This window comes from Cottoperca gobio, chromosome 6, assembly GCF_900634415.1.
Source record: "Cottoperca gobio chromosome 6, fCotGob3.1, whole genome shotgun sequence".
NCBI lineage: Eukaryota > Metazoa > Chordata > Actinopteri > Perciformes > Bovichtidae > Cottoperca > Cottoperca gobio.
The window spans coordinates 9,417,513-9,423,451 of NC_041360.1; positions in this window are offsets into that span (position 1 = coordinate 9,417,513).

The window sequence follows — 5,939 nt, forward strand, 5'->3', positions numbered from 1 at the left end:
CTGCATCTACATCATATTATTTAAGATATAAAATATATATGTGTTAAAAGAAAAAAATGCATAATACCTAAAGATCTTTTGAAGCTCAAGATTCAAATGTTTTATGTCTCACATGCCATACATTGAAGCTATGCTAAAATGGTTAATTTGCAACAAGAAGTACAATAAGAGGAACATTAAGAATTTGAAAAATAAATATAATAGGATAAAAATGTAAAGATAAAAACAGAATCAATGTGATACAAGTATAGAAATGCTGTGGCCCAAACAATGAGGCACACACAAATACAGATTCTATTTTGATGTCTGAAGCGCTGAAAAGAAGCCGTAATATTTTCACCTGGCTTTGTTAAAAACACATTTGCTTACTCAGCATTGTTTGTCTGCAGTAATTCATCACACAGGCTTTGAGCTATTGATGGAGCCAGCATCCGTTAGCAGGCCCCTGTCAATGATTCACTCACTAAGCCCATCTGTCAGGCGCCCTCTGCTTCTCCCCTCTTCCTCTCCACCACTGCTGTTCTCCTCAACCCTCCTCTTCCTCAGTGATGGATGCATAAAGTCCCCGACAGCCTCAAATGGCCACATTCAACACAAGAACACTTCACAGTTTCACTTGTTGTTATGTAATCTCGCAAAAAAGTCAATCAATTATTGCCTCAAAGTCACCTGTGGCGCAGAACGAAAACCATTTACAACTTTAGAACAGAAAGACTGTGTGGGGAGGTGATTTCTGGAGGTGATTGGTAACTATTTGAGTATTCACAGCTTAGCTGAGGACAGAGATCAATAAATCAAGTGCTCACAGAATCCATCACGATTGTGCCATTAAATGCTCCCAATACAGTCAATGATAAACTGCGGCCAGCGCATTTCTGGGAGGTGGTGTGGTGCATCCTTGCAGAGCAGAGTGCTGGAGCACTCAAGCACACAGGGAGGGGATGGTGTATCTATCTGTCTGAGTTTGAAAAGAAACCTGAGGATCTTGATGTGAGCACAGATCAGTGGTGTGAGTCAAAGCTCAGGTGTGGCAAAGAGCACCATCTGTGGGCGGAAGACAAGAACTGCATAATGGGAGGGTTTGAAACAAAAACGACATAACTGAGGTTCAAACTTTCCTTGGAAACAGTAGTTGAGAGGTGCATGTAGCTGCTTTTCTAGAGCTGTTTATCATATCACACGACCGGCAATAATTTTCACAATAGGCACCAATACGCAAATTACAAGTAAATCTGTACATAGTAATGAAATGTGTGTAAACGTTTATGTCTACCTGTGTGGTCCCTGTCTTCAGCCGCATGCCTGATTCTGACGCAACTAAAGGCTGAAATATAATAATATACACCGTATTTAAAATGACACATTATTTGTTTGTTATGATGTATAACTAGTATGGAAGTTAGATGCATATAGCAGCACCTTCATAACCCACATATGAACATTGGAACCATTAATTGTGACTATTTGATCCCTTTTTCTTTCCTAACTCTGCAATGGAAAGCTGAAAATAAATGTGGGGCTGATAGTAAACAAAAACAACTTTCTATACTCTGCCATAAAAGCCAGACGACCCCCTCTCAAGCAGAAAGCTAAATTAACCCACCCCTGTGATAATAATTTGTGCCTTAACAGGTAATGTCTTTTACCTCCAAAAAGGATCTCAGTTCTTATTCCAAATCCGTTTTGAGAAAGTTCTTCTTCTCTTCTCCTTATAATATTTAATCTGTCGTGTTTTCAAGAGATTACCTTCTATCTCTAACCAGTTAGTGCGAGTCTATTAAAAAATAATGACTATACACAAACACTTCTGCTTCCTTTTTCAAAGACAATGTTGAAGTTGATTTTTCATTTCTCTGCCATCTGTCATGTGCCCTTGTGAGAATCTTTGATGGTTTGGATTCCTATTGCACGTAAATGTTGTGTGCCAGAAACCATTAAATCTTTTACAATAAAAGAATCCAGGATTCAGCAAAATATTAAATGCAGTATGGTGGCATGAAGAGGCCTGACAATCTTCTCAGTGATTGTCTTGTTTGTTAACAACGTCCCAGAATGAGTTTGGTAATGATTTATTGATGTTAACATGCTACACGTGGAGAACCGTGTCAGCCCGTCTCTCGACACAAGAACAGGTTTCTCTTACATCCATTTAGGAACAAAAGACTGTAAGTGAGGTGTAGCATCGCCGCTGCGTCTCCAGCTGTGCAGGGATCACTGCAGCTTTCACTCACTCCTGAGAGCCCGGGCCCTCAGCGGTGACCCCCTCACATCAAACTTGACTGCTCGTGTCCTGTCTGCACGCCGAGGTTGTCGTGTAGGCTGTGTCGCTCTGTCACAAGACATGTCCCACATTTGCAGCCGCCATCGTTGGCCAGCAGGATGAGAGCGTCTGTCAGGAGAGCTGACACGCATGCCACTTTGCTAGGCGACTGACAGAGGGCCACGCCACACTGTCACTTCTCCTAGATCTATTGCCTGAGGATAAACACGGACACACACACACACACACACACACACACACACACACACACACACACACACACACACACACACACACACACACACACACACGTTAATAACACAAGAGTAAACAGAGCTGGAATCTTGGAGTGACTGACTGACAGTCTGACTGGGTGACCAGGCCGAGGCTGAGGAAGCTGGAGCTCTGTGTCACCCCTCATTCTTACAATCTCCAGCTGTCACATCAAACACTCTGCTCCTGTGTTGCTCCGCCTCCAGATTCAGCCCCACCACCTTCCCCCTCCCTCGCCTTCTGTACTGAGAGCTCATCAGAAATGTATCCTGTAGCGCAAGAGGATATACACAGGCACAGTGTATCATCCATCCTGATAGACACTGAGTAAACATTGCCTCATGCTGCTGTCATTCTTTTTGAATTGTTATCTAATGATCACAGATTTGATGTGAAGACGTTGCTCATATCAGGGTTTCAAGTTTGTGCGGATAGCAGCAAATACTACAAAATGATATACATGTTTAAAAACCAGTAGTGGAAGACGTAATCAGATCCTATACTTAAGTAAAAGTACTAATACCTGCATTGAAAACCTTACTTAAGTAAAAGTATGTAAGTAAAACCAGCTAAATCAGACATGTCAAACTCAAGGCCCAATTATATCCTGTTCCATAAATGTTGACCCCGTTTGACCCTCGACGTAGTCCCAGTTTCTAATTGTGTCCCTCTCTGTGATTGAGTTTGACACCCCCGAGCTAAATGAACTTAAAGTATCAAAAAGAAAAGTATTCCTTGTTTCTCTCTTTTTATATACTTTGGGTAGTTTAATCTACAGCAATGCATCATATTATATAAGATCCTCAGATGGGTGTAGTGTTGCTGTACTGTAAGAACCATGTATCTCTAAAAGGTGAACTTTTCATCAGCTCAGAAAAACAGCTTTTGTTTTCAGTTTAGCTTTTGTTTTGCATTTTCCAGCTGATCAAAGAGGGTTTTTCAATAGTTTATGTAACTTAAAAAGTAGGAGAATTTGCTCAGCCCATAAAGAACACTTCATCCTTCAGTTTATGAGAAATATTAAAATAATAAAATCACCAAATTTGGAGATACATGGTTTTCACTGGACAGGAAGGGTATGAAAAATTGTAATCTAAAAAGTAACTAAAGCTGTCAGACAAATGTGGAGGAGAAAAAAGTTCAATATTTCCCTCTTATAAATGCGTTATAATTAACGGCCCTCATAATGCTCTATAGATGGTGTAACTGATTTTACATTAAAGTTCCACTAAAGAGTGATTTCCCATTTAAACCTTTCAGATGGCTTCATTTCAAAAACTGTTTAAGACCCAAAGACTTAATATGATGAGTTAATATCCAATATTTCATTAAAAAAAGGCCAAGATTAGTGAAAAGCAAAGATCAGGCGAAAGTCCCAAAATGATTACAACTTTCTGTAGCAGAACATGTATTGTTTCCGCTCTGAATGATCATCTCAAGACCCCTCAGGTTTATCATGTGACCCTGTGGAGGGGCCTGACCCCTAGGTTAGGAACCACTGAACTGAACTAACCAACTGCATATAAAGAAGTTAAAAACAGGGGAAATGTTCTGCATTAAGAACTTTTACCTTTTACACTTTCATTACATTTTGCAACTGATATAAATGAGTACTGGTGTTGAACACATGTCTAACATGTTGGTCCAAAAAGGTGTTCAGTTGGGTTGAGATCTGGTGACTGTGAGAGCTATAGCACATGTATCACATACATGTTGTACTAATCAAACTGTCCAATGATGTTTCTCCAACTATTTATTTTAATATTTTCTTTTGTAGTCGGGTGCAGTTTGCTCCTGTGCACTATGCTGCTGCTGCTGCTTGTGGACTTACAGTGTCCTCTAATGGCTGAAAGGTACATTACATCTGCATAGGACATGCTTTTCTTTTTATAGTGACAGAAATCAAAAGTACGTATTTTGCCTTCTACCTGTAGTGCTTTCTATCAATTCAGATTTTTTTTTGTCGTGAGTTGCAGAGTGTTGGAGATATTGTGTGTAGAGATGTTTGCCTTTTCCTGATGATAATTGCACTAGATGGCATTCAACTTGTGACACAAATATATATTTAAAAAGACTCAACAGCAATGTCTCTTTCCAGAAATCATGACCTAGTTACTCAAATAATCCACAGAGTTTGTTGTGAGCAGTTTCATGTAGGGACTATTTTCTTTCTACCAAACTACACCCACCAATGAGTGAGCACGAGCCTCTCGTCCATGAGTAGATGCTTCCTTCTGCACGGTGATGCGGTTGGTGGGTGTAGTTGGGTGAAAGAAAATAGTTCCTACATGAAACTACTCACAACAAGGTCTGTGGATTATCTTGAGTAACTAGGTCATGACTTCTGGAAAGACACTTTACGGTTGAGTTTTTCAAATTATTTTTCTTTTCTTTGAGCACCACAAGCCGAGTGCGATCTAGTTACATTATATTAGAGAGAAGGCAGACATCTCTACGGTCGATAACTCCAACACTCTGCAGCTCTCACAAAAAAAAAAAATCTAGATTGATAAACTACACTGCAGGTAAAAATATGTATCTTTGATTTTGGGCCTTTACAAACAACCAGCTCACAGTCCCACCTCGAAGCTTCACTGGACCAGTTGGGGGTTCAGGGTCTTTTCTAACTTAACAGGGTAATTTCTAACTGTAGCCTCTCATCATTAATGACCTGGAAACAGATATGCATGCAGCACCAGAGCCCCATTTAAATTCTTGTTTTCATTCAAATGTAGACTATATTATGTAACTGTTTACACTGTAAATAGGTAGAAAATACTGCAGTAAGAGAAATTAGCATTTTAAATGTACACTCATTATGCATACGGTAATTTGGCAACTTTTAAAAAATGTAATTAGAGCTAGATTGTAATTCATGATGCCAGAAACAGCCATGAACTTGTTCAAGGATCCTTAGATCCCGCTGTGGGGAAATCCCACTTGTGCGTACTGCAGAGATCAACTGTAGATCGGAAGTAATGAGCTGCTGTTTGTATCACATGTGGTGCCAGTAGCTCGCCAATAGGGGGCAGTGTGCATTCATGCAACACACTTATACCGCAGCTAATGACTGAACAAGACTACATCAAACAGATCATTTAGTGATAATATTAATAAACGTATAGAGAAGAAGATGTGATGTAGCATTAATGTAGTGATGATCTTTGAGCTCACACAACATGGATCAATGTGAGGCTCCTTAAAAACCTACAGGGAGTTGAAAGCATCCTCTTTGCCTGCATATATCTCATGATGCATTATGTAGATGGACCGGATGCAGACATCAAGACCATCATCTGCTTGCAGGAGCTCTGTGTGCGTCCCCAGCGGCTCGCTCCAGTGTCACAGCTGTTTAACTCCAGTAATGACTGCTAATTAAGTATGGTGTAGGGCGACCTGCTGGGAC